Source organism: Asparagus officinalis, chromosome 4 (genome assembly GCF_001876935.1).
Source record: "Asparagus officinalis chromosome 4, Aspof.V1, whole genome shotgun sequence".
Taxonomy (NCBI): domain Eukaryota; kingdom Viridiplantae; phylum Streptophyta; class Magnoliopsida; order Asparagales; family Asparagaceae; genus Asparagus; species Asparagus officinalis.
In genome coordinates this window covers 144,369,674-144,388,569 of record NC_033797.1, presented here as the reverse complement: position 1 = coordinate 144,388,569, position 18,896 = coordinate 144,369,674, and positions in this window count along the sequence as shown.

The window sequence follows — 18,896 nt, the reverse complement described above, 5'->3', positions numbered from 1 at the left end:
TTTTTCTCCTATGATAACCACAACTTTCTAGCTTTCCTATCACGAGCAATATACATACCAAGACTCCACTGTGTTGAACCCAAATCATTCATGTCAAAGGATTTAAATAACTCCTTCTTCAGGCCATCGATTATCTGACTGTCCTGACCAACAATCAACATATTGTCCACATAAAGCAAAAGGATAATGAAGCTAGAATCTAAAAATCTCCTGAAATATACACATGAATTTGCAATTGTCCTCTGGTAGCCATGACTCAACATGAAAGAATTAAATTTCTTATACCACTGCCTGGGTGCCTGGTTCAAACCACAGAGGCTCTTCTTCAACCTACAAATCATGTATTCTTTTCCCTTCACTTCAAAACCCTCTAGCTGCTCCATGTAGATGTCCTCCTCCAAATCACCACGAAGGAATACAGTCTTCACATCAAGTTCCTCAATCTCGAGGTCTAAACTAATTGCTAACCCCAAGATAACTCTAATGGATGTCATCTTCACCACTGCTGAAAAAATCTCATCAAAATTAATGTCTTTTTTCTAACCAAAGTCTTTCACCACTAATCTGACTTTGTATTTCTGAAACTCTTTGTAGTCATCCTTCTTTAACTTGAACACCCACTTGTTCTTTAAAGCTTTTCTATCCTTCGGCAAATCTACCAACTCATAAATATTGTTCTTCTCAAGAGACTTCATCTCTTTCCTCATAGCCTAGAACCATCTGTCCTTGTCTATATAAGTATGTGCCTCCTAAAATCTCTCTGTCTCCACCACTTCTATCAGCAAAGAATACTCCAAAAGTGGATATCTCATGGATGGTCAATGCTCTCTAGCTGATCTCCTAAGTTGTGGCACTGCAAACTCCTGCTGTTAGTGATGCTCCCTCTGCTGAGCAGCCTCCTGCTCGTGATCCTGATCACCGTCTCCCTACTCTGGTATATGATCATCATCATCAATATTATTATTATGCACCTGCTCTGTATCTGTAGGATGTAACTATACTGGAGACATAACAGATGTCATATCTAGAATCTCACTAGCAACACTCTCTGACTGCTCTGCTCTCCTGAGATCTCCAATGGTCTGATCCTCCTAAAAAGTCACATCTGCTCGTCTGATAATTTGTCTCTTTTCTGGATCCCATAGTTTGTAACTGAACTCATCTTCTCCATAACTAATAAAGATGTAAGGAACCGCCCTATCATTAAGCTTCTACCTCTTCTCTTTTGGAATGTGTGCAAATGTCTTGTAACCAAATACCTTCAGATGAGAATAGGAAATATCTTTTTTGGATCAAACTCTCTCTGGAATATCAAAACACAAAGGAACTAAAGGAGACCTGTTGATTATATAGCACGTAGTGTGAACAGCTTCAGCCCAGAAGCTCTTAGGTAACTTTGCTATTTTTAACATGCATCTGACTTTCTCCACAATGGTCCTGTTGTACCTCTCTGCAACTCCATTATGTTGCAGTATGTCGGGCTTTGTCCTCTGATACCGAATACCATGCTTGAAGCAATAATCTCTAAATTCAATAGAATTGTACTCTCCTCCATTATCGGTGTGCAAACATTTTAACTTCTTTCATGTCTGCCTCTCCACAAATGCCATGAAACTGCTGGAAGACCGAAAAAACCTAATCCTTTGTCCTCAACAAGAAGACCCATATCTTTCGTGATACATCATTAATAAATGTGACAAAATACTTATTGTCACCCAAGGACTCCACCTCGATAGGACCACAAACATTAGAATAAATCAAATCCAAGATATTATCTTTTTTTTAGAAGGTTTACTAAAAAAACTCTATGTTGTTTGCCAAACAAACAATAATCACATGGCGTGAGTGACGAACCTTTGACAAAGGGAATGATAGTTTTCTTTGCTAATATCTGCAACCCCTTCTTGCGCATGTGCTCGAGCCTTCTTTGCCAAAAACCGAAAGTGTCATCGTCTTGAGCCACGCTCAAAGAATCATATGAAGCCTTTGCTTGAGTCTTATATAAATTACAACATATACTTCCTCTAGCCACCACAAGTGACCCTTTGGTGATTTTACATTTTCCTCCACCAAATTAAATTTTATATCCCATTCGGCCCAAAGTAAGACCTGAAATCAAGTTAAGCCGCAAATTAAGAACGTGTCACACATTCTTTAAGATTAATGTGTATCCGGTATCTGTCTGCAAATGTATATCACCAAGTCCCACAATCTTCGAGTAGCTGGTATTACTTATCTTCATATTGCCAAAGTCACATGCTTTATACGATGTGAAAATGTCTCGATTGGAGGAAGCATGACATGTAGCTCCTGTATCCACTATCCACTCAAAATTCTGACTTGTAACATGCATAGAGTCTTCTTCCTTACAAATAAGAATAGCATCGGTCTAAGACAAAGTAGTTGTAGTGTCACAATCAGCTTTCTTCTTCTCATCTTTCTTTTTATCTTTGTTCCCAGCTTGCTCTTTCTTCTATGCCCATCAATTTTTCTTGATATAATCTGGCTTCCCGCAATGAAAGCAACCTCTCCCTTTAGACTTTGATCTGCCCTTGAATGCGCCACGACCTCTGAACTGGTCTCTGTACTGGCTCCTTAAGTTATTTGTGCTGGTAGACTTCCTCCGAGTCTCCCTGTTGAATAAACTGCTAGTAACCATACTCATCGGTAACACACCATCTGGAGTTGCGTTGCTGACTGTCACAACCAGTGTCTCTCAATTGTCTGGTAAAGAACCCAACAGCAATAAAGCTTGTAACTCATCATTGATAGTTATTTTCATGGTAGCTAACTGACTAATCAAGCTCTTGAACTCATTCAAGTGTCCTTCTATGTTGCTTCCTTCTTTAAATTTCAAGTTTACCAACCACCTCATAATAAACGCCTTATTTCCCTTGGTCTTCTGCTAGTAGAGATTCTCAAGCTTCTTCCAAAGAGACTTCACATTAGTCTCACACGATACATGATGAAACATACTAACATCGATCCACATCCGAATATAACTGATTGCCTTCCTTTGTTGTTTCTCTCATTCTTTATCGGGCATTTTTTCTGGCTTAGCTTCATCTCTCTCAATAGGGTCATGTAAATCTTTACAATACATAATATCTTTCATCTTGAACTTCCATACTTGCCAATTGGAACCATTTAATTTCATCATTGTGCTAAAACTCTCCATATTTTCCATTCTAAAGCATGCCTTAAACCAGGCTCTGATACCACTTGGTAGGGATTTTATGGAGATTAATCTACGAAATTAAACATTAAACTAATAACGGTACCAATAAAAATACCACAAGCAACCAAACACCAAGATTTAACGTGGTTCAGCAAATCGTGCCTACATCCATGGGGCAATCCAGAGAGCAATATTCTACTATCAATCGAGAGTACAATCCCTTAAAGTTACACCCGAACTTGAGGATCAAATCACAAAGAGAAAAATACAGCGTCACCTCTAGGACACCAAAACACTAAAACTCGTCTCACCATAAATGTTCAACTCCCGCGAAGAAATCGGACAACGTTGTATCGGTGTTGTCGTTCTAAAGATAATGGTTTTTGAATCAGTGCAATCAGACAACTGAGCTACCGTAATATGAACTTTTCTCTCCCCCCTGAAATCTGCTACAGTAACTTTCGGGTTACTGTTCGTTTGAAAAGAAAGAATGATCTTACGGGTTTTTTTCTTCGCGTGCCCAACTCCTTTTATAAAGGAATTTTATCCCTAGGTCCTCCTTTCCTATTCGAATTAGGAATAGGTCTCTCAAATTCTTTTCTTAGTAGAATACAACAAATTTGACCTAGTTCTTGTGGAACTCAATTGGGCTGGACCCACAACAACCTCCACACTTTCTCCCTCAAATACATGTAAGTATATATCAAGAGAAACTATAAATATAACAAACTGTCACCTCCTCTCTTTCTTCCTCCAATACAAGTAAGTATATCAAGACGAACTATAAGTATAATAATAACGCATACAAGTATAGCAATAAAACATATAAGTTTAGCAACAACACATGTAAATATATCAACAAAATCTGTAAGTACAGCCGCAACAAATATAACAACACAATCTGTAAGTTGATGATAATTAAAGAGATAAAAGAGATGTCTCACGCCTCAGGCCCGCAAGGCCATCGGAGCGATGTAAGTCATGAGACCCACCAAACGCAACTCGTATTCGGCTTGATCCCTAGCCAAAATATGCCAACATAATTGCTCGTGATTCCTTTTACTTCACTATGTAAACCATTATAATTTACACAGTGGTAGCATTTAAAAAGCACACAGATTATTGCGGAGTAGATTGGAGTTTTTTATTAATCAAGAAAAAGCTACAACTTAATGCTAGACTTCTGTTACAAGGCTCGCTCCCCAAATCTAATTTTTCTGATCCAATCTTAATTTTACTCATGAGGTTATAACAAATTAATTATTGAAGTATAAGTGGTTTAATATATATATATGCATATATACTAAACTTATCCATGCATGTCTAAATCCGTATATATAGGACATTTCCGAAAGTCTTAAGTAACACCTTTTATATATACAAAAATAGTATTTCTACTTTAAAAATAAACGTTAAGGAGGTACGTAAAGCAAACATTATTTTTACAAGCCTGATCGGAGCTGATCAAAGATGTCTCCTCTCATTGGCTCGTCACTGATTCCCGAAGAGATCTCGTGACCATTGATTGGCCCCAGATGCTGCTAAAAAACAACACAAACTTTTGGCGTGCTGCTTGGATTTTTCTCCTGTGTATACATAGGTCCACGTATAAGATGTCAGAAAACCACGAGAATCTGTGGGCACCTGGTCTCGGGTTTTGTTAGGTGGGATCAGGTACTATTATAATCATTTTTTCTTTCTTTTTTTTTTTTTTTTTTGTATGAAAACAGAACCTTGGCTAGCACATTGGAATGCCACCGCTAACGGCGCGTTTGGTTTTTGTATTTTGAGGGTGAACGTGGGTGAAAGCTTGTCACAGGGTCAAATCTGTGGCAGCTTTCACCCCAAATCGCCTCTAAAAGAGGTGATTTGGGGTGAAAGCTGCCACAGATTTGACCCTGTGGTAGGCTTTCACCGATAATACCGAAATCAAACGCGCCCTAAGCCGCAGGTTTGATCCTAGCATGCGGAAAGGGATTCGCCCTAATACCAGGGTCCCATCCCCACTCTTCCATGGGCGACCAGCGCTGAGGACCCACCAAGCCAAACAGTTTCGAGGCCGAGTTTACTAGCCAAGAAAAACCTTGGTCCACGCTCCCCACCATTTTTACCCCCAGCGTAGACGGGTGAATATGAGCAAAGGATTCGAACACAGGTCATCAGTGGTAGCCAAAGCACCTGATCACTTGCTATCTAGGGGTTCCTTTAAGGCCAGGAAAACTTCATAGAGAGGATTGGTTTCCGCTTGTTGAAAAGTCTGAACAAAGATTAGCTATTTAGAAAGGAAAACCTCTTCCAAAAGGGGTAGATTGGTGCCTGTTAATTTTGTCTTATCTTCTATGCCTATCTTTGGAAGAGATTTGTAAACCTAAATTCTGTGGTGGTCTTGGTATTGTTGATCTACATACCACAAATGAAGCTTTGTTGGGAAAACGGTATTGGAATTGGTTCAATAGACCTAATATGATTCGCAAGGATATAATATACTATAAATACTATGTCAGGAAAATCTTTTATCAACACGTACATTCAGGTATCAAAATCCAACTTATGATTAATATGGATAACTTTTTGTGCGATGCGAGAGATGAGATTGGTAATAGAAGATTGACTTCCTTTTGGCTTGATAAATGGGCAGGATCTAATAGTGTGGCATCTCTATTTCATGCTCTTTTTTCTTTAACTTTGAAGCCTTATGCTTCAATCATGATGCAGAACACACTGCGGATATATTTTTGGAGAAGCGGGGCCGACACAAGTCCAAACGCGGACCCAATCAAGGAAAATAACTTACACCGAAGAACGGGTCATATCTCTTAAACCGGGAGTCAGAATTAGACGAGTTATATATGTAAATCACATATTTTTTTAAGATGGAGTCAACCAAACCCACCGTTGTTCAGTTTGCTGCCATCCATTTTGTCAAATTCCCTCCGGATTGAGAGATATCGGTGTTTTGTGAGTTTTTACTATTTTAGGTAATATTTTAGGAGTCTGTTTTGATTAGGAAGCAAATCCGATTTGATTCTAAATTTGACCGATTTACTTTCCTAATCCTACAAGATCGGTTGGATTCGTAAGGGCAACGATGTGCAGGTTGACGAGTGATGCGGCATAAACATGTACCAAAAAGGTTGCAAGTGCACAACCGTGTCAAGTTATAGTATTTAAGATATCGATCCCACGAGGAAGGTGTTTTGTAGGAGAAAATATAAAATCGGTTCTTATGTTGTGTGCGTGACAAATAGGAGTGATGAGTGAATGTGATTGTGGAGAGATAGAGAGAGTGGAAGTGATAGTGTGTAAATCGGCACGAAATATAAGTGAGAGTGGATGTGACAAAGAATGAATATGATCAATAAGGCAAGAAGGAAAAAGAAAATAAAAATCAAGAATAAAGAAAATAAAATTCAAGAATAAAAGAAAATGCAAGAAATTAAAGATGGTGGATTCAATTATAGATATGGGTAATCTAAAATTAAACCCACTTCTTAGAAAAGGGTGATTCCCTAGAGGGTTCTAGCCTAAAGGCGAATCAACAAAATAAAAATAAAAAAATAAAAACTAAACCCAAGAGGGTTCTAGCCTCAAGGTGAATAGTGCAAGAAATTAAAATCTAACTATAAAATAAATTGCAAAATCTAATTACAAAATAAAATTGCAAGAATTAAATGCAAGAAAATAAATCTATTCTATAAGCATGAAATAAATCTAAGGCAAGAGGGTTCTAGCCTCTTGGCTATTTAACAAGAAAATAAAATCTAATTACAAGCATGAAAATAAATCTAACTAATAAGCAATAAAAGGGAAATAAAAGAGAAAAAGGAAAGAAATGCAAACCTTCAAATAATTCTCCATCTTCATCTTCATCTTCATCATCCAACAAAGAGAAGAAGAGAAAAATTTAAAGTGGTGAAAAAATTATTATTATTAATTGCAACTAAAGTTACAATTTTTGGAAGGCCTTCTCAATTAAGAGTAGCCCTCCTCTCCAAAAGGAGTTACAAAAATTTTCACACCTCTAACCCCTCACTCTCTACCCCTATTTATAGTAATCTTCAATGAATATGAGCCATTGGATTTGTCTTGAGCCCCAAGCAACAATCTCCACCTTTGATTTATTTGATTTTCAAAAGAAAATCAAAATCCAATACAATTTTCTGCAGCCCAATAAATTCCATTATTTGAGCATCATCCAAATCTTGAGCAGCCCATGTTCACTTGATTTCATTTGATTTTGAAATTCCATTCCAATCAGCCCATGTCCGGTCCCTAAAATAATGAAATTTCAATGCCAAGCCAAGTAGCAGCAAAGAAAACAATGATTGCTTCCAAGTCCGGTCTTCATCAAGTCCGGCCCTCTTTGAAAATCTGCAGCAAAGAAGCAAATTTGCAGCAAATATACAAATCCGGCCCAAATGCTTGCAGCAAACAAGTCTCTGGCCCATCCTTTCCATTTTAATTTTGAATCAAGTTTTTGATTTGTTTTGAATCCAAGTCCGGCCCATCTTTGATAATTCATTTGATTTTCAATTATTTTGGCCCATTCAAAGTCCAGCTATGCATGTCCGGTCCTTGAGTGTAACTTTAGCAAATAAGTCCAAAAATCAACTCTTCCCTTGATGTAATCTTTGTGCTTTAGGCCTTCAAAAAGTCGAAAATTGCACTTAGGCTTCTTGAATCATTTCTTCATTTAATCCATGGGTTTTTGTTGAGAGATGGGAAGTTAAGATTTATTCTTTATTAATCTGCAATTAAAAGATAAAAACAATTATTAGTGGTATATTTATTCATATAAAATAGATAATAATGGTATAAAATTGTAATAAAAATGTGATTATCAAATACCCCCACACCTAAACTTTTGCTAGTCCTCTAGCAAAGAAAATAAAAAGAAAATCCTAACTCACTTTCGCAGGAATCGCGGTTGTATTTAGCGCATACAACAAGCCTTTAAACCCCTAGGTTACCCTAGTGGACGAGTTGTAGTCTCGTGAGGGTTTGCAGTGAATATACCCACAAAATTCAGTCAACTTGCCAAATTAAAGAAGTCAGTAAATAACTAAATTCACTTGATAACTTTTAGATAATCTAATTGGAGCCAGTTATCACTCAAGAAAACATTTTTATATATAACTCTAAGGTATATTTTCAAGAAAATATTCTCATTGTAGCAATACAAAACCAAGCCAAACTTAGAAATTTAATTTAAAAGTTTTGAAAAGAACATGCTAACTCTTTGTTTTAAATAATTTTCAAGTTGCTTGATTTAAAATATTTTCCAAGACCATATATACAACTATAAAACATTTATTAGTTTTTTTTTTAACTCTTTCTTCCTTGGTGATTTTTTTCTACTTTAACGGGCTTTCTAAGTGACCTTTTAACGAGTTTTGGGCCAATGGATCCCAACCCAATTGGGCTTAGGTCATTAAGTATGAAAATACTCCTTGGGCTTAATTACTCGGTCAGCTTAGGCTTTATAAGATAGAATCACCTAGAATTCAAGAGTATTATTTTTTTTTTTTTTGGTGCCCATTTTTCGCACTCTTCTTTTGCATTTTTTTTTTGTATATGTATTTGAAAAATATGTAAATCAAGACATTTTGAAAAATTATTTTCAACTCTAAGTTAGGCATGCAAAAATTTCATTATTTTAAATAAAAGTCCAAGTTAAGGCTTAAGTAAAGTATACTACTTTGAAAATCATTTCTTAAGAAATTTATTTAGAGTTATCATAAAAGGTGAACTTAAGTAAATAACTAACTAGGGATTAGAAAATTTCAAATTTATCAAATAAATCAATTATTACATAACTCTATCAATTTGGCAAGTGACGATATTTTTATAATTTTTTTTAAAGAAAAGGGGAAAAAACAAAAATGTAACTAAAAATGTAAAATGAAGAGAAAAAATAACTAATTCCCACCCCCACACCTAAATTTTGCATTGTCCTCAATGCAAACTCTATGATGCATAAAGTAAAGCAGATAAGAAGTGAAGCACTTACATTTGGTCGGCTGATAAAAATCTGTAATTACCTTTGGTCTGAGGAGGATAGAAAAAAAAATTCTTTTTTTTCTTTTTTTAACTGAACAAGAAACTCTCAAATGAGAGAAGAATAAATTCTTTTTATTATTCTGAAATAAACAAAATAAACAATGTAGAATGAAATATTCAACATGAAGAGTTCATGTTCTACATTGAATCCTACCTTATTGCTGAAAATTCTCCCACGGATTTTAAATAAATTCAACATGATATAATCAACAATGTGCTGAAATTCTAAGCATTCCGGGGTGTTCAATGATTTTTGTGGCAATGGAAGGTAGGTATTATTGGTGTCATGCATATTGGACTTAGATTCTTGATTTGTGAATGTGTGTTCTCTAACAACCAATTTTTCTTTAACAATTTTCTCAACCCCAGGATTCATGGTTGATGTGTAAAAATTTGGTTGTTGTTTATTTTCCAAAAATCTTAGTTCATCAAGAAAGAGTTTTTCAAAATTCAGTTCAAAGCAGCAATTGTTCAACACAGTTTCTTTATTTTGACAAACCCGATCTGCTTCTCCTAATATTTTTAGCTCCTCACCGAAAATTTCCTCAAAACTTAGATCTGACTCTTCTTCTTCTTCCCTCGGTCTTTCCTGAATTGAATTATCAGGGGAAGAATGAATTGGAACAAGAATTTGGCTTAAAGGTGTTCTTTCCTGATTATCAACCTGTTTTCCTGACTGTAGTGCATTCATTTGAGTGTCCTTAGGATTGACCACGGGTTGACTCAAAATTTCTCCTTCCTCTTCTTCACTTATGGCACTAGCTAGTTGATCAATGTGGGTTTCTAATCTAGCTATAGCTTGAGTGTTAGAGTTAAGTATGAGTTTGGTTGATGTAGGATGTTTGAGTTAACATATCCGTGGCTAGTGTGGAGGCCTTAATAATGATTTCAAAACCTTTTTCCAAAAAATTAAGACGTTCATCATGATCTGTATCAAGAGGAGTGTGAGTTACAACTTGATGATGATGAGACTGATTTTGATGTGACAGATTGGGTTGTTGAAATTGTGGATGAGAATTGAAAGGAACTGTGTTTTCTCTAGGAAAATATTGGGTCAAAGAAGGAGTGAAGTTTTGAGTTTCAGAGTAGTTTCCCTGATTCCATGCAATGTTTGTGTAACTTGCCCAACCTCGGTTGTAGGTTGAAAAAAATGGATCATTTACCGAATACTGATATGGACTCTCTACAAACTCCCGGACTTCATTGGAAATTTCAATTTTATTGGGATAACATAAATTTTGAAAAACTTGTGGATTATCCATTTGTTCAAAATGAATTTGTTGATGTGTATTGTCCCTAATCCACATTTTGCATGCACCAAAAACAATTTCTTTTTTTTTTTTTTTTGAAGAAAAAGGAAAATCCTAACTAAAACAAATCAAAATCAATCACTTTTCAATCACTCTAACTCTAGGGTTAAGCCTAACTCAACTAGACTAGCCCCTAACCAAAAATTCCTTGAATGAAAAGATAAAAGTTTTACCCGGGTAGTTAGCTAGGTAAGGATAGTACTAGAGGGTGATCAGAGATCAATTAAGTACCTCGTTCCTTGCGGAGCGCTTTACGCAACCCCTAAACCTTGCCTTAGACACCAACTAATCTGAGAAAACTTAAACCGGTTCACTTAAGGATTTTTTGTTCCTTATTGAGCTCGAATCCTTAGGGGCCAACGTCTAATGAGTTTTATTAGGCTTGGGTTTGTGAAGTGAGGAATTAGTGATTTTTGGGCTAAGGAAAGGGTGATGAAATCCCTCACCTTATCTTGATTATGGGGTTTTGCCCTTAAAGATATTTTTAAGTGTGTGCCAAATCAAGATGCTCAAATCACTTGGTGAATTCCTACTATCAATATGAAATGCAACCCTATGAATTAAAAGCAACTAAAAAGGATGGAAAAGAAAAATCTTTTTTTTAATTAGGGTTAACAATCAAACAAATGAGAAGGGGGGATTTGTTTGAATTTATTATCTTGTTAGTAAATGTCAAAGTGAAGGGTGAATTTTATTATGGTCAACGGAAATAAAATCTTTTTTTTAAGATCCTATTTGTCACTAATTGTGAGAAACTAACTAAAGGTGTGGAATTGAAAATATAAGGAAGAAGACTTACCACAAGCGAATATCCAATTCCTCAATCTCCAATTCTTGATCTTTAATCTCCAAGTAGTTCTTTCACAATAAACACACAAGTTAAAGAACCAAAATAATTAAAACCTACTTAAGCACCTTCCCCGGCAACGGCGCCAAAAACTTGATGCGGCATAAACATGTACCAAAAAGGTTGCAAGTGCACAACCGTGTCAAGTTATAGTATTTAAGATATCGATCCCACGAGGAAGGTGTTTTGTAGGAGAAAATATAAAATCGGTTCTTATGTTGTGTGCGTGACAAGTAGGAGTGATAAGTGAATGTGATTGTGGAGAGATAGAGAGAGTGGAAGTGATAGTGTGTAAATCGGCACGAGATATAAGTGAGAGTGGATGTGACAAAGAATGAATATGATCAATAAGGCAAGAAGGAAAAGGAAAATAAAAATCAAGAATAAAGAAAATAAAATTCAAGAATAAAAGAAAATGCAAGAAATTAAAGATGGTGGATTCAATTATAGATATGGGTAATCTACAATTGAACCCACTTCTTAGAAAAGGGTGATTCCCTAGAGGGTTCTAGCCTAAAGGCGAATCAAACAAAATAAAAATAAACAAAAAGAAAAACTAAACCCAAGAGGGTTCTAGCCTCAAGGTGAATAGTATAAGAAATTAAAATCTAACTACAAAATAAAGTGCAAAATCTAAACTACAAAATAAAATTGCAAGAATTAAATGCAAGAAATTAAATCTATTCTATAAGCATGAAATAAATCTCGGGCATCGATGCCCCCATCGATGCTGGCATCGATGCCTGCCTGCTTCTAGCTGCTGTCCGCAGAACTCCTCTTTCATTGGTTCTTAGGCTTGGATCTTGGGCTTTTGGGCTTTGATATTTCTTTTAATCCTTCATCTTAGCTTGGGCTTTTGGATAAATTGGAAATTGATTTTCTAATTGGTTTCTTGATTCATTTCTTCATTTAATCAATGGGTTTTTGTTGAGAGATGGGAAGTTGAGATTTATTCTTCATTAACCTGCAATTAAAAGATAAAAACAATTATTAGTGGTATATTTATTCATATAAAATAGATAATGAGGGTATAAAATTGTAATAAAATGTGATTATCAACGAGGTGTGTCGGGTTTCTTTTTCTATTGGCTGAAATTATGTTGATGAGGCATTGTGTGATGTAGTTGAGATGGATGCTCATCATATGCTGTTAGGCAGGCCATGACAGTTTTATGCTGATGCCACGCACAGGGTGAAGGATAATATTTATATCTTTAATGAAGATGATCGTGGAGTTGTGCTCATGCCGGGTCAATCAAAACAGATGTTACTAAAAAGAAGACCTTTTTGGTCGTTGACAATGAAGATTTTATAAAAAATTTGAAACAGTCTGACAAGGTTTATGCTCTTGTTGTATTAGGAAACGAGGATTCTTCCTTCAACAAAATTCCACCTGAAATATAGACCCTCTTGCAACAATTTGACACAATTATGTCTGACGAACTCCCTTCTGAATTACCAATACTTCGAGACGTTCAACATCAGATTGATTTCGTAAATGGATCATGCTTACCAAACTTGCCGCACTCAGATGAGTCCAAAAGAAGGGAAGATCTTGTAAAAACAAGTGGACGAGCTCATCCAGAAAGACCTTATTCGATCTAGAATGAGTCCGTGTGGATAGTAGGGCTATCAATAAGATTGCCGTAAAGTATCAATTTTCTATCCCTAATATGGAAGACATACTAGATTTGTTATCTGTATCAAAAGTGTTCTTTAAAATTAATCTCGGAATTAGTTATCATCAGATTCGAATTAGAGAAGGAGATGAGTGGAAGACTACCTTTAAGACAAAAGAAGGCTTGTATGAATGGTTGGTCATGCATTTTGGCCTTTCCAATGCTCCTAGCACTTTCGTATAGTTGATATGAATCAGAAATTAAAACCCTTTATCAGCAAGTTTGTTGTAGTTTATTCTGATGATATCCTGATTTATAGCCAGAATGAACCGTGCATCTGGACTACTTGAGGGAGGTAGTAACGGCTTTACAGGAGAACAAGCTGTACATCAATCTGAAGAAGTGCAACTTCATTACCAGTAGCCTATTATTCTTCGACTTTATCATCAGTGTAGAAGGCATCTATGTTGATGAAGAAAAGGAGCATTCTATTCGAGATTGGCCTATGCCGAAGACTGTCAGCGAAGTTTGTACCTTTCATGATCTAGTGACTTTCTATAGGAGATTTGTCAGGAATTTTAGCAGCATTGTGGCACCTATCACTGAGCGCATGAAGAAAGGCAAGCTTAATTAGGGGGGAAGATGTGGACTGTAGCTTTGCACTAATCAAGGAGAAGTTATCCACAGCATCAGTGTTTACACTTTCAAATTTTTAAAAGGTGTTTGAAGTTGATTGTGATGCATCCATCATAGGAATTGGCGGGTGTTCTATCCCAAGAAAGGCGTCTGGTTGCTTTCTATAGTGAGAAACTCAGTAAAGCTCAACAGAAGTGGACTATATATGAGCTAGAGTTGTATGCCATAGTCCAGTCTTTAAAGCATTTGGAGTACTATTTGATCTTGCGAGAGTTTCTGCTTAATACTGACTATCAGGCTTTGAAGTCCATCAATAGTCAGACTACCATCAATCATATGCATGCTCGTTGGATGACATTTTTACAGTGTTTCACCTTTGTTTTGAAGCATAACTCTGGGTGGCAGAATAAGGCTGCAGATGCACTCAGTCGGAGAGCTAGTCTGTTAGTGACTTTACAGGCAGAAGTGACTAGATTTGAATACCTAAATGAGCTTTATGTAGAAGATGAAGACTTCAAGGAGATTGGAATAACTGCCAACAAAATCAATTAGTCAGAGGTTTTCATATCCAGGATGGTTATTTATTTCATAAAAATCAGTTGTGCATACTCTAGAGTTCATAAGAGGGCAGATAGTACGAGACCTTCATGCTGGCGAATTAGGAGGACATTTGGGGCGTGATAAAATAATTGCTTTCATTGAAGAGAGATATTATTAGACTCAACTAAAGAAGGGGATAGAAAAATGTGTGCGGTGTTGTCCAGTTTGTCAAGTTTCTAAGGGACAGTCCTAAAATACAGGATTGTATACACCCTTACATGTTCCTAATACGCCATAGCATTATATTTTGATGGATTTTGTGTTGGGACTCCCTAGAACCCAACGATGTATGGATTTTTTTTTTTGTTGTGGTTGACAGATTTTCAAAGATGTCATATTTTATTCCATGCAAGAAAATAGAAAATGCTAGCAACATTGCCAACCTTTTCTTCCGGGAGATAGTACGTCTTTATGGGGTGCCAAAGTCCATCACCTCTGATCATGATTCTAAGTTCTTATCCCACTTTTGGAGGACCTTGTGGCAGCGATTCAATATTTTACTCAAATTCAGTACAGCTTACGACCCTCAAGCGAATGGCCAAATATAAATCCAACGCGTGAGGTCACCAACGCGTGAAGAGATCACGTTCTCTTCACAAAAGTACAGAAGGGGCACACCCACGTGCGTGCAACCTTCTCGCAGGTGCTGAGTTCGGAAGGCCCACTCGAAAATAAGCTATAAATATAGCTTCTATTTCATGCCCTAGTTTTGGAGAAAAAGAACAGAGGCTTGAGCGGCGTGTAAAGAAAAAAATGCCAGAGTTCTTTTTTGGTATGCAAGGCAGGGCGCAGGCATAGAGCAAAAGAAAAAAGGTGGCTGAAAGTTTTGGCTGTTGTGCAAAGACAGAGGGTTTTTCTTGGGCTGTGTGCAACAAGAAAAACAGAGGCTCTTTTGGCTCTTTTGAGAGAGGGATTATGAGAGATTTGAGAGTTAGTTTGATGGTTTATTTGTGAGATCTTGTGTGATTGTAAACACATTTGTATTCTCTTTCTCTAATAGTAGATCTCCCCCCTCCTTGCCCCATGGACGTAGGCAACTTGCCGAACCATGTAAAATTCGTTATCTTGTGATTTGTAATAGCTTGTTTAGGTTCTCTCGACAAGTCAGTCCTAGAACTGATGAGAGGAAGAGTGTATATCTCACTTTGTTGAGATATTACACTTTCGACTCTTGTTTCCTTGGTGAAACGGGAATTTCGTTGTGATCTAATCTCTTGTTGTGCACCTTGCATACCGGAGGTGCTGCCAAAATTTTCGCTGCGCACAACATGACTCGGTAGATAGTGGACAGCAAAATAGGATATCCTCATGTATTCACCAAAGTCTCAGTTAATCCTGGTCATAGATAAATAATACAATAAAAGCTTATTTCATTTCTAATGTTTATGTTATGTAATTATGTTACTCTACTACAGTTTCTCTTGTTGCAATTTACTTATTAGAAGGTCTATAATCATGTAGAAAGCAAGCGAAAAGAATAAGGAAAGTCGAAACAGTCAAACGCTCTTGCACACAGCGGGTTCAAAAAGTTTGGCAAGAATTCACAGAGATATGGTAATCATGATGTTTATCTATGATTTAGACATGCAATGAATGGCTAAATGATTGATATATTGTTTCGTTGTAGGAAAGGAATTAAATCAGCCTCCAACAGATGCAGAAGTGTTTCTAGAGTCTCGTAAAAACAAGAAAAAAGCACAACTGGGAAAAACACTTGAAATGATTAATATATTGGAATAACTAACTCAGGAACAAACTGAAGGAGAAAGTGTAGATGCATGGCATCTAGTCGATAAAAAAGAACATCCTGGACGTGTGCATCTCCGGGGAAGGGTGATCACTCAAAGCATGCTAAAAAACAATAAGGAGAAGACCATTGATCCATGTGATCAAGTCCCCGAGTCAATTGTTCAAGCAATAACAAAGAAGGTGATGGCCACTCAACAAGAGGAGATGAAGAAACAACAAGAAGCTCAAGCTGCAAGTATGATTCAAACATTTGCAGAGATGTTGAGTGAAGTAATTGGACATCCGGTTAGTCCAAGCTTTGTTGAGAGGTTTAAAGCGCGTATTGGACTTCCTCAAGAGGCTGCCAGTGTTGTAGATCATGATAGTGCATGCTCTTTGGGAACACACAAGAGTTAAAGGCAAGTATCTTTTACACATAATGACACTTGTCTCTGCTCATAGCTTTTTAACCTCTAATTCTGAGTTTAGTCTTTATTATGTCGTGGGTCCAGTGACTTCAGATTCAAGCGTCTCAGCTGATAGTTTCTTTTTCTATTTTCCTTTTACTTTTTATCATAGTTATATGCAGAATGAAAGTCATGGCATGCCTTATCAGCATTATTTCCAAAGTGTTTGTACTTTTTATTGTTAGATATTCACGAGAGCTTCAATTCGTCTGATTGTAAGTACATCATATGATACAAGTAGCTGATGTAGCACAAGCGCTACAACAACCTGCAGGCAAAAAGGTGCAAATTTATTATGTTTATGATATAACCCATTTGTGAACTTCCACATATTTTGTTATACATATCTTTTCCCTTAGGGCCCTTTCCCCTATGCATTTTTTCTGTTTTCTTTGTTTTTCTTTTTTCTTTTTCTGGAGAGAAGGGGAAATTTGATGAGGATCTAATTCTCTTTTACCTAATCGAAGCACATACACTATATTGACACTAATACCCTAATGGAAACACAGTTCATTTAATTTTTGATTAAGCTAAGATTGATACATTTTCTCTTGTTGAACGTCACCGCTGTCCTTCCCTTGCTTGATGCAATCTCTCACCATATTTCTTTGTAAGAAATTGTTTAAATTAAGCTAAGATCAACATATATGAAACATATAAGTTGAAATAATCGGGTGAAATGGTCGTGCCAACATATATATAGTCGTGAGCATTAAGTTAAATCTTATTAACTCCTAGCAAATACTATCAAGATGAAATTGATGTCTTCATTAAAATTCTATGAACTATCAAGATGAAATTGATGCATTATGTTATGATTTCTTTAGTATGTCAATACTTCATATTTGGTCATCACATTTGCAAATATTTATTGGTGGTTTTTTGAGACTGTAAACTAGTTATATATTAGCAAATAAAATGTCCCCTTGAAAATTCGTGGACGTTATGAATATTTTTGTCTAGAAGTTCCAGCAGCCAGACGGCATTCCATTCTGTTTCTTTCTTTCTGAAACTTTGAATTTTGAAGTCAATAAATTCAAAGTTGCAGAAAGAAATTTTCTAAAAAAAAAAGTCAATAAATTCAAATAAAGTTATTGGTGGTTGTACAGTAGTTGTTCATCAAATCTTTGAACACATATTTAGTGGATCTTTAACCTTTCTTAATTATTAAACCACTCACTGCCTCACATCTTCTCATCATATTAATAAATCTTTTACCCTACCAATCTGAAATTTATTCTTTCTTTTAGGAACCAATTCATGTGTACTATTAACTACATCTACATGTAGTTAATATTGGGATTATTTTAAGCTATTTATTTTGAATAACTGCAATGTCTTTTTTCCCCCAATTTTATTATTATCATTATAAAAACTATGCTGATTCATGGAAATTTACACAGGTACAGAAATGACGAAAGCTCAGATTGATACTGACAGGTCCCTAATGAGTATTTGACACTGAGGCGCAAGTTTTTGGAAACAAATAGAGAATATAAAGTCTTTGACCGAGAAGTTTCATATTTTGTAATTAAATGTTGATGTTGTTTGAATGTTAGTTCGGTACCGGATATTTTCTGAGTCGAAAGGAATCAAATGTTGGTAGTGTGTGGATTTAATACTATGCTGTTTTTATACTATACTGATGAATGTTGGCACTTATCATTATGGTTGATTATGCTCAACACTTTCACTTTGATATTGTGTATTAAAATTTGACTTGGCCATGTTCTTAAAAAAATTATCAGGTAATTGAATACTTGCAAGCCTATATGATTTTGCCGTAGGGAACCAAGAGCAGCTCAATCAAAGCCGCTGCAATAGCTCAATCAAAACTATTGTGATAGCTCAATCCAAACCATTTCTTTAGCTCTTCTAAAACCGTTGCAATAGCTTCAAAACCGCTGCAATGGCTTCAAAACCGTTGCAATAGTTCAATCAACATTGTTTCTTTAGCTCTTCTAAAACCGTTACAATAGCTCCAACTGTCGTCGTAACTCTTTCAAAACCATAGCCGTAGCCTACTAAAACCGTTACTGTAGCTCAGCTAGAACCGCTTACTTGTTAAAACCGATGTGTTAGATGCGGGGGCAATTGTTCAAGAAACTATCGCAATAGGGTTCAACACCGCTACGATAGAGGTAGGGCGACGATAGCATACAAGACAGTTTGAGAACCGTCGCACTTGCTCAATGGCGACGGTTCCGTGGCTAGCGGTGCGGTTTTGAACCGTTGTATTAGAGCAAATATGTGGTATATCCTCAACTGCGGTCATTTCCAAGCTCAAAATCCTTCGTTTAGGCCTTGATTGATGCTAGTCCGATGTATTTGGTTCTGAACCTGGAAATGACTCTAAATGAAGGAACTTTGGAATGGGAATCCTATCAAAACTATCCCTATAAAAATGGGGTAATTTGCACCACAAATAATGTAGGTAAAATTCTCCATTAT